This window comes from Spinacia oleracea, chromosome 5 (genome assembly GCF_020520425.1).
Source record: "Spinacia oleracea cultivar Varoflay chromosome 5, BTI_SOV_V1, whole genome shotgun sequence".
Classification (NCBI taxonomy): Eukaryota; Viridiplantae; Streptophyta; class Magnoliopsida; order Caryophyllales; family Amaranthaceae; genus Spinacia; species Spinacia oleracea.
This window is the reverse complement of record NC_079491.1, coordinates 15298026-15310693: the sequence shown is the minus strand read 5'-3', so window position 1 is coordinate 15310693 and position 12668 is coordinate 15298026. Positions and strand designations below refer to the sequence as shown.

At 35.7% G+C, this 12668-nt stretch overlaps 1 long non-coding RNA gene across 2 annotated transcripts; it reads right to left on the bottom strand.

Moving 5' to 3' along the window:
* Positions 1-1765: 1765 nt before the first annotated feature.
* LOC130461941 (uncharacterized) lies at positions 1766-11268 on the bottom strand. 2 transcript variants are annotated; one of them, XR_008921995.1, is made up of 4 exons: positions 10659-11268; positions 10079-10143; positions 2980-3044; positions 1766-2024 (listed from the first exon to the last, which is right to left on the bottom strand). It is a non-coding gene; the product is annotated as an uncharacterized lncRNA (long non-coding RNA). The 2 variants fall into 2 exon arrangements; XR_008921996.1 differs by lacking the exons at positions 1766-2024; positions 2980-3044 and adding an exon at positions 7260-7328.
* Positions 11269-12668: the final 1400 nt, after the last annotated feature.

Here is a 12668-nt window from a genome sequence, read left to right as displayed (position 1 = left end):
GGTGCCACGTAGATAATTTAATGAATTAATTAATTAATTATTAATATATACAACTCCATCAAAAAACAAGCACTCTTATAATTAAAAAAAATAAATCTAAAATAAAATTCATCCAATATCAAACACCAATCTAAAATAAAATTCAATCCAAAATCAAACACTAATCCAATAATAGAGAGCAACATAGGAAATCTAATGGTCTCGGTCAATGAAAATAAGATTTTGAAATTACATTTGAATTAAAAATGTTGGGTGACACGTAGATATTTTTATTAATTAATTACTAATATTACGCATATACAACTTCATCAAAAAACAAACATTCTAATAATTAAAAAATAAAAATCTAAAATGAAATTCAAATCAAAATATAAAAAAACTAATCCAATATAATATATAAAATATAACAGTTGGTATATATTGAAGTTTTATTTTAACTTAACAATTTAATAGAATACGTCATTACACGGGCTAAAATTTAGTCATTTAACATAGGGAAACTAAATAACTAATCATTTGATATTGCCTTAATTTTCTGAGCACGCTCCAAATTGACCTTTTTCATGAGTTTTACTTAGTTATTATTGTAACAACAGAAATCAATGAGAATTTTGTAGCGTCATTCATTTGAATGCGTTTTCTTTTAAGAGGAGAAAGATAGAAAGTAAGATAATTATATAGTCGTGCTCCACCAAATGTAGTGAGAGATCATAAAATATGCATAAAGAGACAACATAAATAGAATAAAGTAAAGAGTAGTATAACTTACAAAAAAATAAAAATAAAAAGATGAACATTACAATAAAATTACGCTGTACACATTTTAAACCTACCCTTACCAAGGGTATGTGGTAGGTCGAATACCCTAAATTGACAAAGGCCCAACAGTTAACTCAAGCCCAATCGAGGTACGAGCCCAAGAGAAAGAAGCAGAACAACCCAACAAAGGACAAACCCAAGAGAAACGCGAGCCCAGAAGAATCAGGTTCCCAGCGGCAGTTACAAGGAGGTTAAAGTAAGTCAAAAGATGACGTGACCACGATCACCCGATTTCTCTCTCTCACCCAAGCAGTTACGGGAGCAACTCCCCACTGTTCTGCAAACCGCTTCGATCAACCGCCTCTTATTAGGGGTATATATACATTTAGAAAGACATCATCAACACACAGACAAAGCATTTCTTACTTGCGCAGCTTTCATAGTCTTAGCTCTAGAGCTTAGTATAGTACTAGGCCTAGTAGACTAGCAGTAGCGTAGTAATAATTCGTAGCCTTTTCCCTCATGTATTGAAGAATCTTTGGCAGTTACGTTGTGTATTTTTCCAAGCATTCAACCATGGAGGTGCATTTCTTCATGAATCTATATCTATATATATATATTAAAACTCCAAGGCAATCCATGCCATCTCTCCATGTGTCACCATGACTTGGCAAGTGACATGGCGTCGCGTCATGTCATACACACACATTATACACATTATTGGTTATTTTGTCCTCACAAAAAAATATTGATATTCATCCTCGAACCCATGACCTCTCGTATGTTAAAGAAAAGTTTTAACCATCACTCCAACAATACAACTTATGACTCTAAAACTATTAAAAAGGAAAAAAATTATTCTTATGAATGTATAAAACTTTAATGCCCAAATTTATGTACTTGAATAACAATTTATTGTAACACCCCGACAATTCTCTCTTTTCTAAAATAACTTTTAAATATAAAACGTAGAGAATTATCAAGGCATTATCGCCCGTGTGAAAACGTAACGGCTTATTCAGAATTTTGCAGCGGAAAACATAAAACTAACTGTAAGTTTATAAATAATCATTTTCAGAATAAATCCCAAAAACCAATCAACGAAAAACAAAGTTAATGTTACTAATTCAATAAGTTTTAGAGTCCACTTAAACAAACCGAATCCAACTTAGAAAATCAAATGAACTACAAGCTCTCTAATCCCGATCCCAATGATGCATCATCTTCAAACCTGTAGATGGGCAACGCTTATTGATCCTTAGGGACTGCTCACCAAAGATGGGTCATCACAGGATCAATAGGCATAGCCGTGATCAACACACACAAACAAAGCACGTAATCAGCAAAGCTGAGTACTACATACTAAAGCAATAATAATCCTAACATGATACTATTAAACATAATTAAGGTCAGACAAAGCATGATAATCTGACGACCATACTTAACTAGACTAGGCTAGACTGGACTAGACTTTTATAACAATAATATTATTTTAATTGAAATAGGCAATGGACCGAGTTTTCTAGCTAGGCGAGGTACGGGCGCGACTCCGTAACCTCAGTGACCTGCGATATCGAGGAACGTTTGACTGAAAATAGGACGCGGTGATCAATCCGGTCCGAATGAAAGGCCATGGGCTACCACCATGAACCCCAACTCCTGTTTGTCCGTCACTTTAGACGTGCACAGTCTAAAGCTATTGCTACTCAGTTTCACTTTACATGATTTACAAATTGACACCCTGTTATGACTCAACAATCACATAAGGCATGCAACTCACATTTATTTATAACTGTTTTTATCTTGGAATTGAGTAAGTGATCACAAAGGCATCAAACAAGACTCATTCCACTTAACTCCAATCTTTTCTTTAATACTGATCAACCCCTGAATATGGGTATAAGGTTTCAACTTACTAAATAAGGTCCTCCGCCCTCATAAAGTAGTGAAAAGCTAAAAAGGGAACAACAATTAACTGATCTGGATTATATACTAAATAATCTAGTGTTCCCAATCAAACATGTTTGCATCAATCTTCCATACTAACATGTTATAATCCTCAAAATGCAATAAAGGTTTAATATGTTCATCCAACAGTATCAAACATGCAATTTCAACCTGACTAAGTTCATCAACAACATCAACATAACCAAGTTCATCAATAATTCAACATGGTTTCAACAATTAGCACACATTCCAAGCACACAGGTATGTACGTACCTTGTGTAAACAAACTGATACGTCACTTTAACACTTTTAAAAGTCGCCTAAAGAGAATTCTCCACCTAACAACAACCAATATAGACTCATATCAATTCATATTGAATTTTCAGCAACATTAGGGAGCTTCAAACCCTTCCTAAACATAATTATAACATTTCCCAATATCGAAACTTGAATATTTGATTTCCTAGCATCGTAATTGTTATATTAATTATTGAGATTCGTTGAAAACTCTTCAAAGCATCATACTTTAAATTTCCAGCAATATAACTAATTTCAAACTACTCCAAAACATAATTAACATGTTTGAAATCATAAAAACAATAACTTTAATAACTTGTAATCATCCTACCATGGTTTCAAAACTCTAAAAACCTTAAAAATCCATGCTTTAATAATTAAAATTCTAATTTCATTTCAATTACATAATCTCAAATTTAAATTATTAATTATGCAAAACATGTAATCTGAATTCATAATTAACTCATACAAACTATAATTTAATTCAAGGAAAACATGAATTATATTAATAAAACATGATTAAAACATAAATTAGTTTAAGGGTTTCAGAATTAACCAAAATAAGAAAAGAAGGAGTGATGGCCGGCGGCAGGGCGGCGCGGCAGCGGGACCAGGAGGAGGAGTACGTCGGACGGCGTCAGATGGACGCACGGTGGTTGTGCGGCGGTCGCGGAGGCTGGCGATGCATCTGCAGTGACGTGAGAGAGTGAGACAAGCACGAGGGAGAAGAGGGAACAATGGTGCTCGCGAAGGAGAAGGGAGCAGCGAAGAAAGGCCGGCGGCTGGGCAGGGCAGCGACGGCGGGTTGACAGCTGCAACCAGGTACTGTGGTGCGACGGTGGAGGAGGGCTGGTGGCTGAAGCAAGGGGTTTGTGGTTCCTGTTCACGTGAAGTTGCAAAAAGAAGGAGGGTTTGGGTGTTTTGTTTTTCACGTGAAATTGAAAGAGAGGAGAGTGGAGGAGAGTTGTGGGTTTGATATTTTGGGCTTTACCAAATGGGCTTAGAATTAGGATTTAGTTTTAGGATTTCAATCTAAAATCGGTAAGGATAGTTTTCTAAATTCAATCGGTTTCGCAATTCGATTTCTTTTCAACGTAAAATTCTAAAATTATTTTAATTTCATAAATTCTTAAAATATTTAAAATGAATTTGAATAAATAAATATATATTAAGACTAAAATTCACCAATGTAATTTAAATATAATTAATTATACGTAAAACTATATTAATAAACTTTATAAATATACGGGGGATTACAATCTACCCCTCTTAAAAGAAGTTTCGTCCCGAAACTTGACACGAGAATTCACACATTTTTCAAAAGTCTTTAATTCATTCTTACTAGAGAAATAATTGTGCCACTCATGTGCACTGTTTTGCCAACTTAAAGTTGTTTGTGTTACTCAAGAACACCTTTTCTTATGCGAAGAATCTATTTATTTTGCATCAACATGTATAAGTTGCTAAAAATAAGCATAAAATGCATAAAAACACCATAAAATTAGGTAAAAAGCGCGAATTTATATCGCATTCTACCCCTCTTAAAGAAAACGAGTTACGCCCTCGTAACTCATCTCAAGGAATAACTTTGGGTATTTCTTCCTCAACGAATTATGTCCTCAATACAATATTCTCACTAAACTCATTCCAACAAGTAAGACTTCTGCAATTCTTTCCATACAATGCCTCAACATGTGACATCGTAATGCTTGCATGGTAACTATTGATGCACGAAAATTCAATCGAACCTAGGTGGCCTTCCCAATTACCCTTAAAGTCCATAACACAGGTTCTCAACATATATTCCGTTAGTAATCTTAGTCTGTCTATCGTTTGCAGTGTGGAAAGAAATACTCATTTTCAATGTTGTCCCCAAGATTCAACTGGACCTTATTGCCAAAATTTCAGACTTTTGTTCTCGATAAGGATCTTACATGTTGCCCTATAAAGGTAATGTCTCCAAATATTCGTAGATAACACCATAACAGCTAACTCTAGGTCATGGGTTTGGTAATTAGCCTTATAAGGTTTCAATTGACGCGACAAAAGCTAAATCTAAAAAGCTTCCTCACATTTCTCACTTCACTTGAATTTCGATTCCTTTTTCAACAAGTTGGTCAATGGTTTTTCTCTCTTCGAAAAGTCTTTCACAACATCCTATAATGGTCATCTAGGCCTAGTAAACTTTAGATACATACACGTTCTCGGAATAGGTCACTCACTCACCTCTCTAATCTTAGCAGGATCTACAGAGACTCCTTCTGGTCAACTTTTCCTTTTTACTAAACCTCATTATGCCTTTCATGGATATGTATAACTTTTGGGCACAACCCCTAGCTCTTTCACCAATTCATATATTTCTTTTCATCTTTTTAAGATGCCAAATGATTTCTAACGATCCTGGACCCCTCGAATCTTCTCTTAAATTTATTCCCTTAAGTAACGTAGTTTTCAATCAATTTAGTCCTTCACTATTCCGCCAGTGTCACTTATACCCACATGACTTCAAGATTTGTATACTTCATCCATATAAAACTAGATTCTTTCTAAGCGTCTCCAAAATAACTCTCAAGTGTTTACCATGCTCTTTCTCATTCCTTGCTATACGGTGTTTCAGATATAGGTGTCGTTTCAGGATTTAACTCTATAGTGAACTCAAATGCTCTAGTTGGTGACATACTCGCAATTCCACTCGGAAACACATCAATGAATTCATTCACACTGGGAACATCCTCGATCTTCACTCCAACTTATTTACTCCCAACTAGCACACTATAGAAAAAAATAGCTCACGCTCTCTATTCGTCCATTTCCTCACTCGCATTACAGAAATAACTAAAGGTTCTTGGACTTCTCAAAACATCTACATGAGGTCAATTTCCCAACAAGGTTCCTTAAAATTACTCTCTAAATTTCACAGTCTATCTTAGCCTTGGAAAAACTTAGTCAATCCGTCCCTGGAATTACATCTAGGTCCCTAAAATTAAACTTTTGTCCAATCAGAAGGGAAAACGCAATCTTTTTTCTTCAAAGGCAAGTTCTTAAATAATCTTATACACCTTATGGTTACCCCGGTGGGCATAATAACAGGTAAATGAAACATTCAAAATCTACTAATTTCAGACTTTTAATAACAAATGACAAAATGAAAGAATAAGTTGCTACCGAATCAAATAATGTTTAACTAGCACAAAATTAATTAAAAAAAAGTACCATGAACTACGTCTGCAGAACGTTCAGCTTCATTTCTACTCATCATGAATAGTTTGCCCGGAGCCTTATCCTGGTTGTTGTTATCATTTGCAGGCTTATTATAGTTCTCTTGATTGTTTTGTGCCCCTCCAGGCTTTGAATTTTGATCTCCAGACTGGTTAAACCTCTCTTGGTTCCCACCCCCATTACTATTTTGTTCCTTTCTGTGCTTAATGAAGCACTCAAACTCTCTATGCCCCCTTTTCTGACAATAGTGGCAATTCACCAATTTTCCTTTACAGTCCTTCCCAGGGTGGTTATTGTTGCACCTCTTGCAGTGATACACTCTCTCGGATTTACTCCTATTGTTGTGCCCCAGACTGTTTCCTCCTCGAAAATTTCCATTTCCATTTTCATTCCTATTCTCATTCATATTCCTCTTGAAATTCCCTTGGTTTTCCTGGACATTAAACTCTTTTCTTTTCTCCCCAACAACATTTTTCGCGTCCCTTATGGACTGCAAACCGTAAATATGAGCGGTTCTCTCATACACATTATCTAAAGAGATAAAGGTTTCTCCACCTAATCCCAACTGGAACTCATCGGTCAACCCTTGCTCAAACCTCTGAGCCTTTATCTCTTCTGTGGCTACAACTTCAGGTGCGATCCTCGACATCGCTATAAATTTGCTATAATATTCAGCGATGGTCATACTCCCCATCCCAAGGTTTATGAATTCCTGCGCTTTTCGTTTTGTTATAAAAGGAGGATAAAACTTTTCCCTCAATGCAACAACAAATGAGTCCCAATTAAATCCTTCAACAACACTTAGCTTAGTTCTATTTTCTTTCCACCATAGATCGGCCTCATCTTTTAGGTAAAAGACAGCTTGGCCTACTTTCATATTTTCAGGACAATTTACCGCCCAAAATAGTTTTTCAAACTCCCTAATCCAGTGTTCTAGGAAGGTCGGGTCTGCTTGCCCCTTGAAGTATGGTGGCTTAACTTTCGCAAACCTTTCAAACATGTCCCCTGCAGAATCGGGGCGCTCAGTTCTTTCCTGGGCTAGTTTTTCCGCCAAGAGGCGAATAGCAGCAGCTAGGTCATTATTGTTGGCCATCCTAAAGCGCGACCTGTAAGTAATGTATTCTATTTTACGTTCGAAACTTCACTTAACATTATCCTAGCAATGTAATATCACACCAGCATCCAGAATTCACATACATAAACAATCATTTATGAATGATATTCGCATACCGGACATTCAACTAAGAAACAAGGATCAAATTCAATCATCACAAATAATAAGGTAGAAAAAGAAGAAAACATTCCCTTGCGTGCCCAAAATAAACTCTTGGTCCTTTGGATAATCAATGATCTAACTTTTATTCCTCAAAAGAATGAGTATAACAATCCCTAAATATTAACAACACACTTGTCCTCAAAATAAAATAAAAGTTCTATGATATAAACATAAACTATTGTTGGCGAATTATGGAATTCTCACATTGGAAACGAATACTTTAACTTTTATTGCTAATTCTATAAAGGTTTAATACATCCTTGAAAAGAATAAAGAATAACTCAAACTCTTATTGCTTTAACTTTAAACTGTTGTAGCTTTGCTACTTATTCTCCAAAACATTTAAGAACAAACTAACTATTACAACTTCAAATGTTTAAGGCATCTTGTCTATCTGTTCTTTCCTTGGAAATTTGTGAAGTGAAATCTAGATCCTCAGTATTCGTCGATCTTCTCAAAGGATCCTATGTTGGTGTACTTGGAAAGAAGCGTTTTATTCATGAAACAAACAACTTAAGATCTTACTAACGATTTCCCAACCAAAGCATAATCAGAATTCAATAAAACAATAAGTTTGGTGGAATCAAACAATTTCTATGCACATTTACATGCAACACTTAAACATTTAACACATGCACATAGCAATTAACTTCTTATGTTAGCAATTAACTACTAATGCACATATAATTCTATCCTATATGCCCTTTCCTATATTACCCATCTCTCATAATAAATCATAATAGGTCAAACATTGAAGAATTTAAAGAATAAAACAAGAACGATTAGTAAGAAAAAGTTTATTAAACGAATTAATAATAAACGAATAAATAAAATAAAGAATATTTTTTTTTTTTTTTTTTTTTATAAAAAAAACGAATAATTAATAAGAAATTTTTATTAAACGAATAAATAATAAACGAATACATATTTATTAAGCGAATAAATATTAAACGAATAAATATACTTAAGGAATAAGATTTTTTATTTTTATTTTTTTCGAATATATTTAATTTAATTTCGAAAATAAAGAAAAGCGTACTTAATTCACATAAACAAAAAGTTTCGAATAAATAAGTTGATTCCGAAATTAAATAAGAAATATTATATACTTTCAAACAAGATAAAAGGAAATCGGCCCCCCAAAAAAAAGTACCAATTTTTGAACACTATAATACGTAGAAGCTCGATTTTTTTTTTAGAAATTTATTTTAAATAACTAGATAGTTAGGCGCCTAAAAAAATTGTTAAGTAAAACCTTAGCTTCTAGATACCACTTTGTAACACCCCGACAATTCTCTCTTTTCTAAAATAACTTTTAAATATAAAACGTAGAGAATTATCAAGGCATTATCGCCCGTGTGAAAACGTAACGGCTTATTCAGAATTTTGCAGCGGAAAACATAAAACTAACTGTAAGTTTATAAATAATCATTTTCAGAATAAATCCCAAAAACCAATCAACGAAAAACAAAGTTAATGTTACTAATTCAATAAGTTTTAGAGTCCACTTAAACAAACCGAATCCAACTTAGAAAATCAAATGAACTACAAGCTCTCTAATCCCGATCCCAATGATGCATCATCTTCAAACCTGTAGATGGGCAACGCTTATTGATCCTTAGGGACTGCTCACCAAAGATGGGTCATCACAGGATCAATAGGCATAGCCGTGATCAACACACACAAACAAAGCACGTAATCAGCAAAGCTGAGTACTACATACTAAAGCAATAATAATCCTAACATGATACTATTAAACATAATTAAGGTCAGACAAAGCATGATAATCTGACGACCATACTTAACTAGACTAGGCTAGACTGGACTAGACTTTTATAACAATAATATTATTTTAATTGAAATAGGCAATGGACCGAGTTTTCTAGCTAGGCGAGGTACGGGCGCGACTCCGTAACCTCAGTGACCTGCGATATCGAGGAACGTTTGACTGAAAATAGGACGCGGTGATCAATCCGGTCCGAATGAAAGGCCATGGGCTACCACCATGAACCCCAACTCCTGTTTGTCCGTCACTTTAGACGTGCACAGTCTAAAGCTATTGCTACTCAGTTTCACTTTACATGATTTACAAATTGACACCCTGTTATGACTCAACAATCACATAAGGCATGCAACTCACATTTATTTATAACTGTTTTTATCTTGGAATTGAGTAAGTGATCACAAAGGCATCAAACAAGACTCATTCCACTTAACTCCAATCTTTTCTTTAATACTGATCAACCCCTGAATATGGGTATAAGGTTTCAACTTACTAAATAAGGTCCTCCGCCCTCATAAAGTAGTGAAAAGCTAAAAAGGGAACAACAATTAACTGATCTGGATTATATACTAAATAATCTAGTGTTCCCAATCAAACATGTTTGCATCAATCTTCCATACTAACATGTTATAATCCTCAAAATGCAATAAAGGTTTAATATGTTCATCCAACAGTATCAAACATGCAATTTCAACCTGACTAAGTTCATCAACAACATCAACATAACCAAGTTCATCAATAATTCAACATGGTTTCAACAATTAGCACACATTCCAAGCACACAGGTATGTACGTACCTTGTGTAAACAAACTGATACGTCACTTTAACACTTTTAAAAGTCGCCTAAAGAGAATTCTCCACCTAACAACAACCAATATAGACTCATATCAATTCATATTGAATTTTCAGCAACATTAGGGAGCTTCAAACCCTTCCTAAACATAATTATAACATTTCCCAATATCGAAACTTGAATATTTGATTTCCTAGCATCGTAATTGTTATATTAATTATTGAGATTCGTTGAAAACTCTTCAAAGCATCATACTTTAAATTTCCAGCAATATAACTAATTTCAAACTACTCCAAAACATAATTAACATGTTTGAAATCATAAAAACAATAACTTTAATAACTTGTAATCATCCTACCATGGTTTCAAAACTCTAAAAACCTTAAAAATCCATGCTTTAATAATTAAAATTCTAATTTCATTTCAATTACATAATCTCAAATTTAAATTATTAATTATGCAAAACATGTAATCTGAATTCATAATTAACTCATACAAACTATAATTTAATTCAAGGAAAACATGAATTATATTAATAAAACATGATTAAAACATAAATTAGTTTAAGGGTTTCAGAATTAACCAAAATAAGAAAAGAAGGAGTGATGGCCGGCGGCAGGGCGGCGCGGCAGCGGGACCAGGAGGAGGAGTACGTCGGACGGCGTCAGATGGACGCACGGTGGTTGTGCGGCGGTCGCGGAGGCTGGCGATGCATCTGCAGTGACGTGAGAGAGTGAGACAAGCACGAGGGAGAAGAGGGAACAATGGTGCTCGCGAAGGAGAAGGGAGCAGCGAAGAAAGGCCGGCGGCTGGGCAGGGCAGCGACGGCGGGTTGACAGCTGCAACCAGGTACTGTGGTGCGACGGTGGAGGAGGGCTGGTGGCTGAAGCAAGGGGTTTGTGGTTCCTGTTCACGTGAAGTTGCAAAAAGAAGGAGGGTTTGGGTGTTTTGTTTTTCACGTGAAATTGAAAGAGAGGAGAGTGGAGGAGAGTTGTGGGTTTGATATTTTGGGCTTTACCAAATGGGCTTAGAATTAGGATTTAGTTTTAGGATTTCAATCTAAAATCGGTAAGGATAGTTTTCTAAATTCAATCGGTTTCGCAATTCGATTTCTTTTCAACGTAAAATTCTAAAATTATTTTAATTTCATAAATTCTTAAAATATTTAAAATGCATTTGAATAAATAAATATACATTAAGACTAAAATTCACCAATGTAATTTAAATATAATTAATTATACGTAAAACTATATTAATAAACTTTATAAATATACGGGGGATTACATTTATGATAAAAAAAATTGCTTCCTTCATTTATTAATTCATTAATCAATTATACGTAGGGGCCGTTTGGTTCAAACGGGGTAAAGGGAATGGAATCAACAAAGGGAAAAAGGGGGAAAGGAAAGAAACTCCCTTTGATTTGTTAGGATGTTTGGGTGTTATTTCCATTCCCTTCACATCTTCACTTCTCACTCCTTCCTCTCCTTCCCCTCCTCCCTCCTCCCCCCACCCCCGCCGCTGCCGAGCGCCGTTCCTTTTCTTGTCTCTTCCTCTCCTTCTCCCTTCCCCCTCCTCCCGCCGCCAGTCCTCTCCTTCTCCCGCCGCCTCCCTTCCTTTTCTTCTCTCTCCTTCCTCTCCTCTCTCTTCCCTCCTACCGCCGCCGGTCCTCTCCTCTCTCCTTCCTCTCCTTCTCCAGCCGCCGTCATTCCTTTTCTTCTCTCGCCTTCCTCTCCTTCTCCCTCCTCCCACAATCGTCGTTCCTTTCCTTCGCTCTCCTTCTCTCTTCTCCTGCCGTCGCTTTTCGTTCGTTTACTGTGATTGCGTGTGGTGGTGGTTGATTTCTGGGTTTGATTGCGTGTGGTGGTGGTTGATTTCTGGGTTTATTTCGTGTGGTGGTGGTTGATTTATGGGTTTGTTTCGTGTAGTGGCGGTTGATTTCTGTTTTTTTGTCGTGTGGTGGTAGTTGATTTTTGGGTTTGTTCGGGTGGTGGTGGTTTGTTTCGGGGTTGTTGCGGGTGATGGTGGTTGGTTTCGGGGTGGTTGCGGGTGGTGGTGGTTGGTTTTTGGGTGGTTGCAGGCGGAGGTAGTTGCGAGGGTGGAAGTTGTGGTGTTGGAGTTGGGTGGTGGTGTGGTGTGTAAGTTGGTCAAGGAAGATGGGCTGAAGAGGATTTTGGGGGTAAAGTTGATACCCTTGGGGGGGTTGGGAATCAGAGTAGAGGAAAATTGGGGAATGATAGGGGTAAAAGGAATGATTGAAATGGACAAACAAACAACAACAAAGGAAATATGTGGTGTTGATTCCATTTCCCTTTACTGAATACCCCCAACCAAACGCCCCCGTAGTATATATTTTTCAAATAGAATATTTAGATCAAACATAAAAATTAATAGAGAATAGAATAGGAAAAAAATGATTCGCTTTCCTTTAGCTAATTAAATGAGTAAAGTTTTACGCAAATAATGTAAATCACTCAAAAATTTAGTCCGTCGATTGTTGGTTAACCAATTTTATTTTCCAACTGCATATATAATGAACTTCATATTATTATTTAAATGCATACATACAGAAATTTATGAGTGAATCCGAAAT